Source organism: Malaclemys terrapin, chromosome 17 (assembly GCF_027887155.1).
Source record: "Malaclemys terrapin pileata isolate rMalTer1 chromosome 17, rMalTer1.hap1, whole genome shotgun sequence".
Taxonomy (NCBI): Eukaryota; Metazoa; Chordata; order Testudines; family Emydidae; genus Malaclemys; species Malaclemys terrapin.
Genome location: NC_071521.1, coordinates 3,140,196 through 3,159,413, shown reverse-complemented (window position 1 = coordinate 3,159,413; position 19,218 = coordinate 3,140,196). Strand labels below are relative to the sequence as shown.

The 19,218-nt window shown below is 40.0% G+C and overlaps 1 protein-coding gene across 3 annotated transcripts in view; it reads left to right on the top strand.

Moving 5' to 3' along the window:
* Nucleotides 1-2,386: 2,386 nt before the first annotated feature.
* The window catches only part of NEK6 (NIMA related kinase 6), a 110,089-nt gene continuing 93,257 nt past the window's right edge, over nucleotides 2,387-19,218 (top strand). For 2 of the 3 annotated variants that reach the window (XM_054007396.1, XM_054007393.1), the window contains exon 1: nucleotides 2,400-2,493. The gene's annotated coding sequence lies outside the window, so the exon portion shown is untranslated. Of the gene's footprint in view, nucleotides 2,494-19,218 lie in introns of all 3 variants that reach the window. The other variant, XM_054007394.1, reaches the window with a different exon arrangement.

Below are 19,218 nucleotides of genomic sequence, written 5' to 3'. Positions count from 1 at the left end.
AGTAGTTTTCTCCTCAAAGTTCAGGCTGTTGCAGAGCTGGCTGGCTGGAATCAGGATCCAATTTTTCAGGAGAACCAGGATGTCTCCTCAGTGAAAGGATGTAGAGTATCTTTCCCCCTCCTCTGTTATACTGAAATAGTCTTTTGTCTTTATTCATAGACAGGGCAAACTGGTCTTCTGTAATGTTCCTTTTTTACCTCCAAGTGGCTTTGATTGTTTGCAGTTGTCTGATGGTTTTCCATTGATAGTCTTGGGAAGGAATAAGGCTAGACAACTGAGCCTTGCATTACCTCACTGACTAAACATGGCAGGATGACCGCTCCTTTTCGAATCGGCCATCATCAAGACTTTTTATCTTCTGATGACAAACTTCTACTCCAAGTCCATAAAGTATACTTTCCATATAGTTACATTATTCCTTAATATTACCTGTACATACATCTCACAATGATTGTCTTGATAGTCATAAGCTTTATGTAGATACCTTACATATTACTTTTTATGGGTAAATATACTGCAAGACATGTTTGGTGTAATGAATTTGTCAGCTCTGAGAGTTGTTTGCAAAGAATAGGGGACCGTTTGACACTTTAGGCCAAGTTTAAAACTAGAAACTTTTGCTGGTATAGCAATTTTGGTTAGGGGCATGATTGTGTTGCACCATTTCTATACCTGCAAAAGCCCTAGTCTAGATGTAGTTATATTGGCATAAAGTGCTTTTGCTGGTATAATTTATTTTGATTATCAAACTTGTATAAGCTATACTAACAAAAGCATTTTTTTTGTCTGTGTAATTTGTATGCATGTGCCCTAGGAAGGTTTTTATAAGAATATACCTGTGTAACTATACCAGCAAACTGTTTTGAGTGTAGACTAGAATTTAGTTTACAAAAACATAATTTTACAAACAAAATGTATTTTTCACCATATAAACTGTTTGGCAAAGCTGGGTGAGAAGCATAAACAATGAAATCAGAGTAGTTAATTTCACTTCTATTTCTAGTTAATTTCACCTTTGGGTTCTCTTTCACTAGTAAAAAAAATGCTATCACATTTAGTTTTAAAATACAGCAGAGGGATGTTTAAATCTCTGCTTCTCTACAAACTAGTATTTTATTTAAAAAAAAGAAGAAAAAAACATCATGGAAATATTTCTGTTCCTTGTGTTTTGAAAAATCATATTGAATGTATAGCAAAGCCCAAATTTTAGATTTGGACTAAGGCTCCAATCCTCTACCCACTTATTCAAGGCTTACTTTTATAAAACTAGTCCTGTTGACTTCAGTGGAACTACTTCCATTGTCCTTAATATTGAGTGCATGTGTGCTTGTAAGATGGGGCACCTCATTTGAGTGTCTTTTGAATGGACATTATGTACATACATCAATAGGAAAAGAAAAATGTAAATGTTGGGGAAAGAAATTCTAAATATATGACTTTGCCTTTGTTGCAACTAATTTCTAACCCTCTCACTATCACTGCTCATTTCCTGTTAAGCACAGAGGTGGAGGGGAATTTTATCTGGATCAGAAGGGGGAAACAAAAGGTATAAATTAACAAAATGACTAGGTACATATGTGCACCCTGTCACTCTCAGGGGGAAAAGACGTGAGCATTGTCTCCTGACCTATAAATCATTTGAGAAAGTAATTTTCTGTGGGAGTAAAGGTGACGAGACTGTGATGGTGGTGGGAGGGAATTTCTAATTTTGTTTTCCACAGTACAGTTTTGCTGTTGCTATGACTCATCTTAGGATGTGGAAAAACCCACAAGTTAAAAACAGAAGTTAAACAAACTTGCAGGTAAATTTCTATTATTTATATCCGTAGTTCAGTATTCAGGTCCATTCTGGCAGGATTTAACTCTCCCTTGTAGAATTCCCACAGCCCGTAGGGCCCTAGCTGCTGTTAGCCCTAGGGCGGGAGCACCCACAGGCTTTGGGGTCCTGCTGTGTCAGGCGCTGTACAAACGCTGAGGGCTCAGGAGCTGTTCCCGCTTGTGGGCATGGCTCACGCAAGCCCCAGGACAGTCTCCTAGCCGGTCCCAGGCAGAGAGCTGGGGGTCCGGTACATCCCCCCCCCTCGCGGAGGGCCTCCCCTTGCACCCCCGGTTCCCCCAGTGCCCCTCTGGGCGGCCTGTGCCCTCCCTGAGCGAAGCCTCAACAGGCTTGGCGCCGCCGTGCTCCCCCTCCTCGGGCCGGACCCCTTCGCGCCCCGGGGGTGTCTGTCCGGGCTCCCCGGGCCCGTGGGCTGGGGCGGGCGGAGCCGCCGGGGAGGGGCCCTGCCCCCACCCCCAGCTCTGGGCCCGGGCCAGGCCGGCGCGCGCTCCCGGGCGGCAGGGCCTGCGTGGCAGCCGGGGTGGCGCGCGCCCGCGTAGGGGGAGGGAGCCGAGCAGGAGGCGCGGGCCCGGGTGGGGGCGTCGGGAGCGCGCGGCGAAGTTGTGTCCGGGACTCGCTGCCGCGGACTCGGAGCGGGGCTGCGGGACTCGCCGCAGGTAAGGGGCCGCCGCGCAGCCCGGGGCTCGTCCCCACGTCCCCGGCTCCCGTGGGGTCACCCTGACCCCGCGCGCCCGCGGCGGGGCCCTCCCGGGAGGCAACAAGTGTGTGAGGGGGTGTGTTCTGCTGTGTGTGTGTGGGGGGGTGGGTGGTGGTGTGGTATGGTGTGCTCTGCGTGTGCGCCGTGTGTGTGTGTGGTGGTGGTGTGTTCTCTGGGTGTGGGGGGTGGTGTGTGGTGTGCTCTGCGTGTGCGCCGTGTGTGTGTGTGGTGGTGTGCTCTCTGGGTGTCTGTGTGGTGTGGTGTGCTCTGCTCTGTGTGTGTGTGTGTGTGTGTGTGGTGGTGGTGTGCTCTGTGTGTGTGGTGTGCTCTGTGTGTGTGTGGTGTGCTCTCTGGGTGTCTGTGTGGTGTGGTGTGCTCTGCTCTGTGTGTGCGCCGTGTGTGTGGTGGTGGTGTGCTCTGTGTGTGTGTGTGTGTGTGTGTGTGGTGGTGTGCTCTCTGAGTGTGGGGGGGTGGGGGTGTGCTCTCTGTGTGTGTGGGGGGTGTGTGCTCTGCTCTGGGTGGGTGGTGAACTGAGCCCCTGGGACCAGGCATGGGGCTGGCCACTGTCCTGCCTGGGCCGGACAAAGGCGTGTGGCACATGGGTTGGCCTGTGGGGGCCTGGGGAAGGCCGGTGGTAGGGAGCATGTGGACTGGCCACTGTCTTGCAGGGCCTTTGGGGAAGGCACGTGGACTTGCTGCTGTTCTGCAGGGGCCGGGGAAGGTCCATGTCGCAGGAGAACAGGACTTGCTGGTCTCTCCTTTTGGGACACCTGTCTCCATTCTGTCCTTTTTTTTTAATGTATTTAGTGGCCAGGTTAGGGACCAGCTTGGGTGTAATGCTCAGGAACAGTATTCTGCAGTCATTCCCGCTGCCTAAACTTGCCTTCCTTTGTTCCCTTAGATGGTGTCTTTGTGTAGCATCCAAGCAGGGGTTTGTGGCATCATTAGGAGAAAAGGACTAGAGTCATAGAGTTAGACAAGGAAAAGTCCTCTGAGGACCTATTACTTCTTCCCACCCTCTACAGAGCTAGTGCAGGGATATTTCCTAATGTATATTTTTGTGCTTTGTTCATTCTAAACGTTCCAGGCAAATAGGACTTTAACCACTTCCTCTGGGAGACTAGTCCATAACAGACTAGATTGGACAGTGGTTCTCAACCCGAGGTCTGGGGTGCCCTGGGGGACCACGAGCAGGGGTCCGCTGAATAGGGACAGTGTTAGAATCGCTGGGGCCCAGGGCGGAAAGCAGAATCCCATTACAGGGCCTGAAACCCAGGGCTCTGAACCACATAATTAGGTGTTGAAGCCGAAGCCTGAGCAATGTAGCTTCACGGGGGCCCCTGTGGCGTGGGGCCTCAGGCAACTGCCCTGTTTGCTACCCCTTAATGCAGGCCCTGTCTTTTATATGCAGAAAAACAGTTGTTATGGCACAGGTGGGCTGTGGAATTTTTATAGCATGTTGAGGGGGCCTTAGAAAGAAAAAGGTTGACACCCCCTGGACTAGAACTCACTGTCAAGAATAGCATCATAGTGTCACAGAGTAATGTGGACTGGGACTTGTGGACTGGGAGCATGTGGACATCAGTCTTAATGTAGCGGAAAGAAACAACGTAAATATGAGAGGCAGAGAGAGGAGGAGGAGATAAGTGATCTTTGAAGAAATTTGAGAAGTGTTGAGCGATAGTGCCACGGCTCCCTTTGGCCGTGTGACTTTCCCTGTTTACTGCAACTCTTGATTTTGGGACTAACCCATATCTGGACAAATCTGAGAAGAGTTGAAATGACACCAAAATGCAGTTTTTTCCTCTCTTGGATGAAGGTTTGTTGATCTATAAGTGCTGTTAGGAAAGGTGTTATTAGACAACATTGCTTCTGGAGTTAAGCAAGGTTAAAATTACTTTAAAAATAGGGCTATTTGTGTGGTTTTATGTGGGTTGGTGTCAGGTTGCAGTTTTTTTTTTTTTTTTACATTAGAGATGGTGGTGCTGCCAGATACATATGCCTTAGCCAGTGATTCCCACATATTTCTATTCTGATCTGGAAGAGAGAAATCACCTCATGTAATAGGTCCTCTACTATCCTCTAAAACAGTGGTTCTCAACCAGGGGTATGTGTACCCCTGGGAAGTGCTCAGAGGTCTTCCAGAGGGTACATCAACTCATTTAGATATTTGCCTAGTTTTACAACAGGCTACATAAAAAGCACTAGTGAAGTCAGTACAAACTAAAATTTCATAGACAATGATTTGTTTATACTGCTCTGTATACTATACACTGAAATGTAAGTACAATATTTATATTTCAATTGATTTATTTTATAATTATATGGTGGTAATGAGAAAGCAAGCAATTTTTCAGTAATAGTGTGCAGTGAGACTTTTGTATTTTTATGTCTGATTTTGTAAGTTTTTAAGTAAGGTGAAACTTGGGGGTACACAAGACAGATCAGACTCTTGAAAGGGGTACAGTAGTCTGGAAAGGTTGAGATCCACTGCTCTAAAAACCCTTACCTTCTCTATTGCCTTCTCTTCTGTGGGGTTGTGGGCCATGAATAGAGCTCTGCAATCACTGGTTAGTCTATGGACTCTAGTCTGAGATCTTCTCTACTGCCAGACACTTTCCATTTGGGGACTTTTCTGTTTATTGTTTTTTAACATTCTGCTGAACATTTTAAGGGAGGGGAACCTAACTAGTCTTAGAGTGCTTTATTTTATGTTGTTGTTAAATGGCGTATAGTTTTTCTGGAATAAAATCAGTACATTTGGAGACACAAAATCTCTCTGTAGTTGGAATATTTGATTTGGGCTGAACAGTGAAATGCCATTTTCTTTAACATGTTCTTCAATCCAAAGTGTGATTTGCACTATTTTAGAATGATGAACAGCTTTCTAAACAACTCCATCTGTCTGTGTATTTTTATCAATGAGAGTTCTACGGTATTTCACAGAATAAATAATCTGATAGGAAATACTATGACAATTGAAAGTTCGGTGATGCAGATTCCTTATATGAACTTCTTCCTGTCCTCCCACTGTCTCCTTTAATATTTTATGAAGCAGTACAAGGAAACATTTAATGTACGTGACATTTACACTGTGTTGATATTTTGACATATTTCTTGACACTGAGTCAAACTTTTATTGTCAGAATAATTTTATTCCTGTGGATTTTCTGTCTAAGGACAAAGTTCTTTTCTGTTTGTGGAACTTGTTTTAGGCTAGGGCTGCTGTACTATTTCCTATGGCTTACATTTTAAAAATAATGGGGGATGGGTGGAGGACGCCTTCACTGTAATGGAAGAGAAGTATTTCCAGTGAGAAGTGAGATTTCAAAATGCATGTGATTTTTTTTACAACCCAAGGAGGAACTCATTAGTACAAAATCAACATTTTTTCCTCTGTTTTAATAATCTCAGTTATGGGTACTAACATGCAAAAACAGTCACCCTCCTTCATCTCCATGAAAGAAATATAATTCAACTAAGGAGAAGAATTCCAGGAAAAGAATGTCAAAATAACTTGATTGTGGGTTTTGTTCTGGTTACAGTGTTCTAAACTGTTCAGTTTTTCATTAAAGTTTATGAAATTTCCGTTTTGTTTAGTTCTGTGAAAAGTGGGCAAAGTTAATAACAATTCAAAACCTCTATGCCCATGTCTGCCCTGGAAATTGAGTTTATTTATAAAACCTGCTTTTCCCCTCCTGCCTGACAGTCACTGTTCAGGTGTATGACACACATGTATACTTTGTACTGAATACTTTGGGCCTAAATTGTCTTTTCTAAGCGCTCCCCATAAAGGAGGAAGAGCAGCAGTAGCAAATTATCTGAAACTTATGTTTGTGATTTACCTAACTAAGTCCTTTTTGGTTTTATTCAGAGATTATTGATGTCTTGAAAGGCTTTAAATGGAAGAAGAACGAGGAGTACTTGTGGCACCTTGGATATGCTCAAATTTATTTGAGCATAAGGTTTCATGGGCTAAAACCCACTTCGTCGGATGCATGCAGTGGAAAATACATCCGATGAAGTGGGTTTTAGCCCACGAAAGCTTATGCTCAAATAAATTTGTTAGTCTCTAAGGTGCCACAAGTACTACTCATTCTTTTTGCTGATACAGACTAACACTACCACTCTGAAACCTGTTTAAATGAAAAATATTTCTTGCACTGTGTGGTCTAGTCACATAAATTACATAGTACTATATAGTACTCTGAGCACCGGACTAAGAGCCAGAACCTCTTGATTCCGACTTTTCCTTCAACCTCTCCACCTCAATTTCCTCACCTGTAAAATGTGAATATTTCAGCTCCAAAATGTACTGTGAAGATTAATTAGGTGATATGCATATAGAACTTTGAAGATGGGAGGAGCCATAAGTGCTAAATATCTTTTACCTCAAGGCACCGAAAAAGTGATTTCAACAAGCAAACATAAAAAATCAGATGATGCAAACTAGAACAGTCAGCAGAGTAAATAGGGTAAGAAGTGAAAAATAGAAACATCTTCAATTTATGTTTAAAGCAAGAAAAGTCATCAGTGTGCATGTTGGAAGGGATGAGGGAGTTGCATTACACAAGAAAAACACAAGCAAAAGCTGAACAATGAATTACAGAGCTGTGGACATCAATGTAAGATCTAATACTGAGCAACAAAACAGTCTTTAATGAAACAGTCTTTAGTTGGGAGACACAGCATCTCAGAAACCAGATTAGTCTTATAACTATATGTGTGATTTAAACATTTTCTAACTTACTGCTGTTAGATTTGCATGATGTGGAAGAAGCAGTTCATGGCTCTGACAGTTGTGAAACTTGGTTTCCTCTCTACCAGATCAGAAATCAATGGAAGTTCATTACAGAAAACAGGCTGGCTTTTAATATTTAAACAAACTTTCCTTTTTGCATTGTGGCTTATCACTAGGAGGTTACTCAACATGTTAAGGTCAAGATAAAAATCATGTATTAACATTCTTAACATATTTAGAATTTTACATTGAATTTCAGTACATTGATTGTACTTCATAGAGAGAGAGAGAGGCATGATAGTGTGGTCTGAGCAGAGACTTAGGAGCCACTACTATTGAAGTCCAGTTCTATTTCTGACACACACTCCCCCTTTTGCCTTGGAAAACCATTTAACCTTTGTCTGTTTTCCCCATGTATATATGGAAGAAAATAATTCAGCGTTGCTTACCTACCTAATAGGGTGGTTTTGTTTAAAAAAGAAAAATTGCTTGTACAGCTCTTTGAAGATAAAGTTCTAAGTTTTTTTTTTACCAAACATAGCAAATATATTTAATAGTAATAAACTCTATTGTACATAAGTCTTTCATGCCAATATAAATTTCTAAAGTGGATGGATGTTTAAATGTGAGGTTAGTCGTGAGCACCATTGTTAGCATGTGGATCATTTTGGGAGTAAAGTGGATGTCACTAGCAGCTTTCAGCTTGTAGCTGCCAGTCATCTGGACACCATGTGTGTCTGCTTGTGAAACACTTTCAGCAAGTAACTTCATTCTTCTGCTTGGGATCTTAAAGGGGAGGACTTGTGAAAAACTCACCCGTCTGCTGCATAAATCAGGTGCTTCATAAGCTACAGGTTCCTATGGGACTAGTTTATTTAAAGACAGTAGCAAGGAATCTTAAAGAAACATTTTTGGGAATGCCCAGGGTGTTGATCCACTACTATCCATGTTTGATGGCATAAATGAACTCCAAATATTTAGATTGGTCAGAATCAAGTACTAGTATTGTGTCTGTTTGCCAGAGAAGCTGAATTTTTTTAAGGTCCAGTCGACCATTAGTTTAACTTCCCGACACTGTGTTTAGAGAGAAGTACTTTGGGCGTGATCTAGCGAGCTGATGTCTGCTTTAATAAGATCCTTAATTTAAAATTTAAACGAAAAAGTCAACATGGGGTAAACATCCGATTTTCTTTCTGTCTCTATGTGCAGTAACATCAAACACTAAAGATTTATATTTTACATAATGTTGATCCAAAGAACACCCAGATATTTTATCTTTGGTATGAAGGGTGGAATCTACATTTCTATTCAAGATTTCAAAAGGTTATGTGTTGTTAAACTGTGCAAAGCTCAGTTAATATATAAAGTGCATGGATTCTTTGGCTATGTCTACACGACAGCTTAGGTTGGTATGGCTTATGTCGCTCACAGGTGTGAATCAACCCCTCCCTCCCCCCCAGTGACATAAGTTACACCAACATACGTGCTGGTCTGGACAGTGCTATGTCAGCGGACGAGCCTTTGGATAGAGCATCTTCACAGACATGGTGCAACAGTGCAGCATGTGTAGACAAGCCCTTTAATGTCCACGTGGAACAGAAACGTTTTTAAGGTCTCATCTGAAAGCTACATTGGAGGGTATGTTAAGAAGTTGCCCTTAAAAGATCAAGAGGCCTCCAATAGTCTTTGCTTCTGTAATTAATCCATTAAACTTTAACATGTTCTCTCCATACCACCATTCTATTTGCAAAGTTTATAGTACAAACGCACAATAATACTTAGTACATACTTGCTGCTATTCATTAGTAGATCTCAAAAGTGCTTGAGAAGGCTGGGTAAGCAACCCCAATTTACGGTTCGAGAAACAACAGCAAAGAGAGGTGAGGACCTGTCCAAGGTCACACGTGCTGGGAACAGAACTCAGAGTGCTGTCTTCCAGTCCAGTGCCCTTGTCTCTGGACCACACTGTTCATACAAGTTCTCAGAGGTCCCATTACAGACCCTTGTTATGAAAACAAATTAAGAAATAGTGAGATGAAAATACAATAAGTTTTGTAGATATTCATGTACCACTTGTCTTTAAAAGCCACCAGCTTTCTTCAGGAAACATTCAGGCTGCAAAAGCTGTATGGTTCTGCTGGGACTTTTTTGTTACACACCATATGTATTCAGCCAGAACTGTGTTGGGAAGCTTGCAAGTTTGTCTCCCCTTAGTCCTTGAGCAATAATGAGCCATTGGGATGATGCATGGAGGAATAACCAACATGGGAATGTTTAGGTTGGACTTCAGCAAGGAATTACTAACAATAAATTGTGGTAGTTTATGGAATGGTCTCTTCAAGGAAGATGTGAGATCACTATTGCAGGGTTGTTCAGACCTGGACTAGACAAGACATTAGAGCATTTTCTTTAGGGAGCAGTTGTTCACTGGCTGGAAATGATCTAATAGGTCTTTTCCATTTCTAAATAATTCTATGATTCAGGTTATATTTTGATATCTTTAATGGTAGAGACAGGTATTTTATTGGGTGTAGGAGTGGGGTATGTATTGAAATAGAGTGGTGGTGGTGGCCCAAATGATAAAGTTCCAGGCAGTTTATTAGTACATAACCTTTTGAAATCTTGAATACAAACGTAAATTAAAAACTGCTCTTAAAGCAAAACTCTACTGTGGCAGATTCTAATCCCTACATTTAAATTATAGAGTAAATCAATATTTGTTGAAAAGTGCCTTAAATAAAACATGTATAATAAACAGTAAATAGGAAGCTTCTGTTTTGATTCTTCTGTAGTGTAGGAAATGGGGAATGAATATCCTACTTGAATGCGTGGCAAAATAACTCTAAAAGTTGTAAGACAAGATTTCTTTAAAAGAAAAACTAAACCAACAGCTTCCTGATGTTAACTGTGGTTCAGACATGGCAGTTTGTATAGATACAAATCTTTATGTGGCTGAGCTGTTCTTTTTGTATCTTGACTTATTTTTACATGTGAATTGTTTTGGATCAAATTAAGATTACTTTACATTCTAACCTGGGCTGAGTAGTTAAACATCTGTACCTATGGTGCCACAGTTTTACATGCCTGAGAAATCTCTGGGGTTCAGTTTTGGTTTTCGAATACATTTTTTAATGTCCAAAATAAACTAAAAGATAAATTTTCATATTTTTTAAAATGTAAAATAATTTCTAATGACAGTATTTAACATAGCCCACACCCTGCAATTAGAACTATCATGGCGTAGCACAACTACGTTAGAAATTGTATTTTATTAAGTGGGACAGATGTTTTTAAAGTTATTTATGCAATGTTTACTTTGGTTTGGTGCTACTTTAAGTGTCTGGTATCATCATAGATTCCAGCCAGTGAGCAGCTGCCTGTCACAGATGGGAGAGAAAAAAATTTCCCCCTTGCTGCTTGTTTCCAAATAGGTTTTCATGCAAAACCAACAGTAATATAATGAAAGCATCTTAGTCAAATTCATATTTGCTATTATTTATTTAGGTAAGGTAGGCAACAGACCATTTCTAGGACAAAATATTGGTGAACTAAAATAAATTATTTACTGTCATTCTGATTAACCTTAAAGTGTCAGCAAATTTTTTTAGTACAAATCAGTCTGTACTAAGTCAGTAAATTAGTCAAAGCACACGTTAAATACTGAGTAAAACCTAGAAACTTTGTAAAATTGTTGCCATATGCTGGAAGTAAAATGTTTCTGCCTTGCAAGGCAGAGTGCATTACTTAATACATCTTTGTTAAGAAAGTGGATTTAGAAATACAGGTGACTTTATTTAATATTTATTTTGACACATTGACACATTGCCCAGAGCTGTTTAGAAAAAGTAATTCTTATTTGAAATGCAACTGGTGTCTCTACAGTGACGTTGTTACTGCATGTATTTCATATTTTTTCTTTCCATTCTTTTGCAGCACTTCTTGAATTATGTCTTATGATTTGGCTATGTTTTGCCCAAATGAAGATGATGCTGTGTTCTGTTTTTGTTTTATACAACAAGGTCAGATAGCCTGGAGAATTCTCGGGGAAATGTGTAGCAAATCCTTCTTTATTAACACTGACCCGTGCAGTAGAATGCAGACTTAAGAGGAGCAGATATGAAAATTGAGTATGTTCATGATTTTTTAGTTGGATCTCTTGCTCTGTTCAGCATTTTGAGATTGAATGTGAGAGCTCACGATGAAAAAAAATGGATAAATTATTTTATATTCATATTTTTAAAATTGAGTTAATGCACAGGACTGCATTAACTGAGTCTTAGATCATATGTTATAAAGTGATCTGATATGTTATTTTAATATTTGTGAATTAATATTACCTGACAACAGAAAATAGTGAAAATAGTTGTCAGATACTTGAACTAAACAAATTCACCAGTGTCATGAAATGCAGAAAATTGTAACATTTATTTTTTTAAAGGTTTAAATAATACTTGGCATATATGTCTACTTACTTACCAAGTTGGCGAGTTGTAGGCTGGAACCCAAGCAAGTTCACCCATAGCTGCTGCCTGTCACTGCCTGCCTCTGAGTCAGCAGCCTGCTCCTGGCTCAACTGGTGTAGGATGACTCAAGTTCCAGTTTTCTCTCTTTCCATAGAGCCAACTGTCCTCCTTGTGACCAGAGAGTAACTCTGTTCATTGAGTTTGAAGCCATAGTGGGAACTTAAAATTGAAGGACGAGAGAGTACTCTGGCTAGACTCTGTAACTGGTGATTCCTTTTTGGAATTTAAGCTAAAAAATGGATTGTAACAACACAGAAAATGGACATGGTTCATCAAAGAGGAAAACTGCCCTGCAGAGGATTTATAGAAAATTGGGTTTGTGCCCTCTTAGCTTCTGAGAGGTTTTTTTCCCTTCTGCTTCCTCCCACCCCAAATTAATAATAAATACGACTTGTTTTTTATTTAGAATGATCAGGAATATCAAGTCCCTGGTTTTGCTGAAGGACTCTGGGAATCTCAGGATGTGTGTGGTTTGTGAGCTCTTAAAGGGATGAAACTATAGAGTTTTTAACATGGTTTCTCCCAAGTGTGTATCAGGAATTGGACTAAAATGGTTGTTAAAAACAAACACCAAAAGAAGTTTAACAGTCTGACTAAAAATGTCTTCCCTCTCCGCAGCTCTGCTTTCATTCTTTTGAGTGGTGATAATTTCACTAGTTCTTCAGACACCATAGAGTCTTCAAAGGGAAGTGAGACTTACGTTTCTAATGGAGAAAAGAAGCAGAAATGTTATTTGTAACAATCTTTCAAGCTTTTTTATACAACATCAAGAGTCTGAAAATGAATAGCCTTATGTCTTTTCACTTGCAGGTCAGCTTTAATCAATTTGGAAAATCTAAACGGTGGCTTTGAGCTATTACTTCACTAAGAACCAGTGCTGCCTTGTGGGCATTAAAGTCACTGCTTTGTAGTAAATATGTTCTCTGTGTTTTCATAATCATTGTACTTAGAGTAAGTGCTTCTTGGTGAGTATTAAAAATCTGTTAATCTGTATGGTTATTTATACAGAAATTTTTAACTCACTTGAACTCCCTACTTCCTTCACAGATCAGCTACTGAATTTATAGCATCTTGTCAGTTGAAAGAATGTTACCATCCAAGAGTAAACAGTTGGTACAAAAACAACGAGGAGTCCGGTGGCACCTTAAAGACTAACAGATTAATTTGGGCATAAGCTTTCGTGGGTAAAAAACCCACTTCTTCTCCATGCATCTGAAGAAGTGGGTTTTTTACCCATGAAAGCTTTATGCCCAAAATAAATCTGTTAGTCTTCAAGGTGCCACCAGACTTCTCGTTGTTTTTGTGGATACAGACTAACACGGCTACTCCTCTGATGGTACAGTTCTCTACCTGTGTTTGCTTTAATTCTTGGAACACTAGGGAAAGCTGTTGCCTATTTTGTAACTTCTTGAGTGAGATTTATTTTAGTCTCTGCTTTGTTCTTTAAGGGGGGCTTTTATGATGATTTTTATTAACAGTTTTTGCTTGCACAAAAGCAGGAAAAGGGGAAAGGCAAGGGCAAGAAAAACAGCAGCAATTATATCAACAATCTCTGAAAAAGACCATTAATCATGTCACAACTGTTTCAACTTTTGCCATGTATGCATCGATTACAAAGCTTGAAAGAAGAAAATGGGTGAATTCAGTATTTGTTATAGGAAATGCTTCCCCTTGCCCTTTTCATCAGGATAAATCTTATAATGCTTCTATAGCCTTTAAAAAAAAAAAAGTTTGTCAGAACTCTTAAGGTTATCTTTTGGACACATGCTCATCTGTGGGAAGGTTTGGATTTTAATAGTTACGTAAAGGAAAGGATTGTTTGTTTCTACAGATGTTCTGTTGGACTATTATTAAATAGTGCTTTTTAATTAAAGTAAAAGCCCCTTCCAACTCTACAGGGTTTCAATATGCTTATTAAAAGAAGGGGTTAGAAATTGTGCCTAGACAGAGCTTTTTCTTAATGTTTCCAGCCTTTGCTGTTCGCCACTGCTGGTGCCATGGTGGGAATCCTAGTGGTAGGCAAGCTACTGGCTGGCCTTTTTTACTGCTGTCATCTTATTCTGCCCAGAGTGTCTTTGGGAGAAGTAAGGACAAGCAGGAAACGTGTCACAGCAGTGGTTGCCAGTATCATGTCTACACTGGTGCGTCCACTGTTGCTATCTGTAGTGGAAGTACAATGGTAGGAAATTCTTAGAAAAGCATAGTGTAGGCAAGGCCAGAGAGGCTAAATACTTCAGTATTGAACTGTATTTCTTCAGTTATCTGGGAATGTTGAAGTGTAATCTTCTGGGTTTTCCTCTCTTTTATGCTTTTCTGTTATATCTGTAAGATGAAGCTTCTTCTGGCAAAACCAGGTTTCAGCAACTGCAACGACTCTTTGAGGATCTAATAAGTCCCCCAAGGAGCAAGTGTTCTAGTTACACTTTCCTTTCCTCCCAGAGGAAAACTGTGATTCATTCGCATGGAGAAAAGCAACTCTTATAACATTTTGGGTAAAACATACTGTAGATCTTGGTTCTTAATGAAATTGTACTGTAACTTTTTGAAAGACAAAATCAGCCCTTTGGAATTGGCTGTGTTGTAAGTAAGTCGCACTGCAGTGTTGCCTTTAGTATAATTCTGTCTCTGCAGAAACCTTTATATTTTGTTTGCTTAGGCATTAAAAACCGCCAAATTGGTAATAAAGGAGTTTTTTATCTTCGGATCAGGTAATTCAGAATGACTATATTCATTGCTTCAGCACCATTTGCTCCATCAGTTATAGGAGCCAATGAAAAACAAGGAGATATTCCATCCCTGCTCTGATGTCATATCCGGGCAAAACTATCAGAGTATCTACAGTTCTGTAGGATTTTACATTTTTTAAAACAACAATGACATCTCATATGAATTTTGTGCTGGTGACAAATGCCAGATTGGCAGCCCTGCATACTGGAGTCCTCTATCCATAGGAGAAGCATATGTGGCATGAGCAGCAGTGCAGATTTCCCATAAGGCATCCTGCCAGTGTGTCTCAGTCTTACTTTGAGGGTCCACATGTGAGGGTGGCAGGAAAATTCATTGTCAGTATCACTTGACTTCTGGGAGAAATTGGCGCTAAGTATAGGCTGAAGGGAAGTTGGGTATAGTTCATTTGCATTTATAGAACAATACCTCCCCCTTCTATCCCCCTGCAAGAAAAAACTCAAACCCAAACCCACTCTTTCTGCATATGTATGTGTATGTAGAGTATTGCTGTAAAGTATATAAAAAGTTTCAGCTGGTTGGTTCAGTATTCTGATCACACCAATCTCCTCTGACCTAGACAAAGCAGTCACTTGCCTGTCCTGGTGTTTGGTTGACATTGGGGCACAATTGAGGGTTACCTGGCTGAAACTCCAAATAGATAAGAGTGAGGTGGTGTCAGTCGGTTGGGGGAAGCAACAGTAAGATGCAGTGAGGATAATATCTGCCATTTAGAGTGTGTCTGCTATTTGTTATTCAAGATTGTATCTAGTGGCCAGGTTAGTGCTCCTAGATCCCCAAGCAGCAGAAATGGCCTGGACAACTTTCTTTCAGGTATTTGTTGCCAAGAGGCTGCATTTGTTTAAACCTTGTTGATGTCATCTGTGTGTTTTCACCTTGACACTATTGCCACAGAGCGGGGCTACGTTTTTTTTTTTTTAAGTGAAGCTGGTGCAGAATTGCTGTGAGCTTATTACACAGGTACCTTGGCTCAGGCTACCAGGTGGTTTCCTGATCAACTTTTCACTTGGTTTCTATTTGAGGCATGGATCATCATAAGTTTGTAGAGTGACTACCACAGTGAGGCTAGGATCTCTAGAAGCTGCCACAATGCAAATAAATAATTTTAAAGCCCTGAGATTCTGGGCCCTATGTACTCTCTCCCCATGCTGTGCTGTCACATTTGAGATCAGCAAAGATGTTCAAACTGGAACCGCCTCAATATAACAATGAGGAACATGCTGGCAGAGTATTCTCTGTGAGGTCCCCTTGACTTTAGAACTCACTTCCCCTTTTCCTGCCTTGGTCTGAAATAGTCTGACTATTGACTCGTGGCTCTGAGTTGACTCGTGGCTCTGAGTTTCAGAAACCACATGGCTATGTAAAATTTTTTCCCACCCTTTCCCAATTAGTCACTTCTTTCCTGAAGTATCAGATATCCTACTTTTTTTTTTTTTTTGAGTGTAATGCTGACCATAAATGCATCTTTTTGAACTTAACTTTGTAATTCAGTGAGTTGAATTCTTTTAGCAAATACTGTATTGCGTGGGACTGGGAATTGGTTTGCATACGAGGCAGTATTGAGTGGGTGCCTAATATAATTTTTTGTTTTTTTTAACAAAAGGAAAACTATTAGATGACATATCAGTAAGATTGTAAACTGGCTCATTTTCTTAGCTGCTCCATATGAAGTCTAGCAGGGAGTTAGGATTTCAGTTTCCAGCTAAGAGTTATGGTTTTAGTGAAGTTTTTCATGATAAGTTTCTTTGTGGGAAAGGATTTTTATAATATCTGTTTTTAAGATTTACCACAACACAATGTACCATACTGTAAAGCTATAGCTTGTTAGGTTATTAACTCAGTCATTTGATTTGTACCTCACAGCTATCAAGACCCAGCCACAGGCAGCTGTGATTAATTGCATGATGATGTACTGGCCACATGTACAGTCTCTAGTAGTGTACTTGAACCATTAGCAGTCAAATTGCTCCTCTGTTTTTTTTAATAACTGAATTGAACTTCTCACTACTTGAAAGAGGCAATTAAAAAAAAGTACACTAAAAATGAAATATTTTGCTATGGGTCTCCACATACATTCTCTGCTTCACTTTTTTCTGTTAATAAGTGAAGATTTTTATTGATATACATCCTTCATTTTTAATTGATCCTTGCAATCCATTTAATTGATCCTTGCAATACCTCTGTAAGGTAAGGCAGTAGTAGTATCCCCATTTTACAGATGGGGAACTGAGGCACAGATAGAATAAGGCCTGGTTTACACCTGAAAATTAGATTGATCTAGCTACATTTTGTACCCTATGTGATGTGGTTAAGTCAACCTAACCACGGCTGTATACACGCAGCTAGGTAAATGGAAAAATTATTCTGGTGGTAGAGGTGGGACTATATCCCAGATCTCTTTACTCCCCTGTCCAGTACATTACCCCCAGGACCATTCTGACTCACAGATTGACTTTGGTTTACATACATGTATTGTGAGATATATATCATCTTAGAAAATGTTATTCTACACTTCATGTTGCTGTAAGCACTAGAATTAAAAACACAAACAAACCAAAAAACAAAACCTTGAATGGGTACTTAATGAGTATGCATGGCTTTTGGAGAGAGTCAGCAGAATGGGTGAGTCTGTTTTCCAAAGCTGATAAAAGACAGCTTTGTCTGCATTCAGCATTTGAACCTACAATACTGTAGTCTGTGTCGCAATTGGGGAACATTTGCTGAAAGCAGGAAGTCTCAAGAGCTCCAGTCTACTGAGTGATATGGACATACCCAGGATGCAGAAGTAGCTGAACTATGTGGTAAGATTGGGTCCATAGGAAGGAACATAGAATGATGCGTTACTACATCAAACCAGTGGTCCACCAAAACAGATCTCTGTTATGAAGACGTGTCTGGGTATGAATTTCACTTCAGTATAGTAAAGACCAATGATGAGGTTGTAAGATGAGTGGTATAAGGGTTGATTTTAGTCCTCCTGAAGGTTTGAACAACTGCATATAGGACTGATTTAATTTTTTATGCTTGATACTATAAACATAGGATTTTAATAGTTTAAAATTTAAAATTGAATAATCTTAACTTGCACAAAAGATAGAATGAGGGTCTCTGATATGATGTGGAAAGAAAGACTTGATGGAGTTAAAGTAGCACTGACTAATGGAATTGTGAAATAAGAGGATAAATAGATGAAACCTCCATTTTCATAGGGTCCAGTTTCTGAAATGCCAGCATATCTGAGTTTTGTATGCCCCATGGCAATCCTTGTGCTCTAGAGTGTTGAAAAGGCTAGGCCTGGATAGTTCTCTGTATGATACCTCTTCCTTTTCATGCTTGTGGATGACATGTTTGTCACGGGGGTGGCTTTTTTCTGTTTTGACTGACAAATTATCTGTTAATCCAAGAAGAAAAATCAATGCAGAATAGAATGTGTTTTCACTGGTAGCTTCAGCAAATCTTGAATAAATGAGGCAATATTTTATGCAGTACTCCTAACCAGCTAGTAAATATTCTGACTTCAGTACTAAACATTTTCTATTTATCCTAATATCTCATTCTTTTGTCTGTGTGTTCCTCCTTTCTCATGCATTACTAAACATCTATAAATCACTGCAGTAATCCACATATTTATTTTGCGACTCTGTCTAGTGGTTAGAGTAGGGCATGGAGTCAGGACAGATCTGTTCTGTTCCCAGCTCTGACTCTCTCTATGACCTTGGGAAGGGTTATTTAATAGTTCTGTGCCTTACTTACCACTGTGTGTTTAATAATGCCTACCACACAGGAACATTAGAAAGTATATCTGTAAAACACTTGCAGATCCTTCAATGCATAGTATTGTATCTTGAGGGATAACCCAAGAATCTCATTGGATGTCCAGACTTGAACCACGCAAGATATCTGATGTTGTGTAATTGTTTCCCATAAGCGTAAAAAGGTTCAGTTTCATCCTTCCTTGCAGAAGAATTAAGCTGGCTACATTGTTCAGTCTCTTCTATCAGTTACGGCTATTAGTCAAAAATAAATTAATAAATATAACAAAATTATTTGGAAAGAATTTCGCAAAAAAGTCACATTTGCTTTTGCACTATCAGATCCACTATTAAATTAATTTCATTGCAGGAAATTAAATAGGAAAAATAGTAAAACTGCCTCCAGGTGAAACCATTTTAGCACAAAGCTGGAGTTGCATCTACAAATAAGGTACCTGTATATGGCTTTTTGATCCATCAACTTTGTTAGAATTAAAGTATATGAAAATGTAGGACTAAAATCAATAAACTTAGAAAGAACAGGAGTACTTGTGGCACCTTAGAGACTAACAAATTTATTAGAGCATAAGCTTTCGTGGGCTACAGTCCACTTCTTTGGATGCATATAGAGTGGAACATATATTGAGGACACCCCCCCCCCACACACACACACCCATGCACAGGTGGGAGTTGTCTTACCAACTCTGAGAGGCCAATTAAGTAAGAGAGAAAAACTTTTGAAGTGATAATCAAGATAGCCCAGTACTTGATTATCACTTCAAAAGTTTTTTTCTCTTACTTAATTGGCCGCTCAGAGTTGGTAAGACAACTCCCACCTGTTCATGCTCTCTGTATGTGTGTATATATATCTCCTCAATATATGTTCCACTCTGTATGCATCCGAAGAAGTGGGCTGTAGCCCA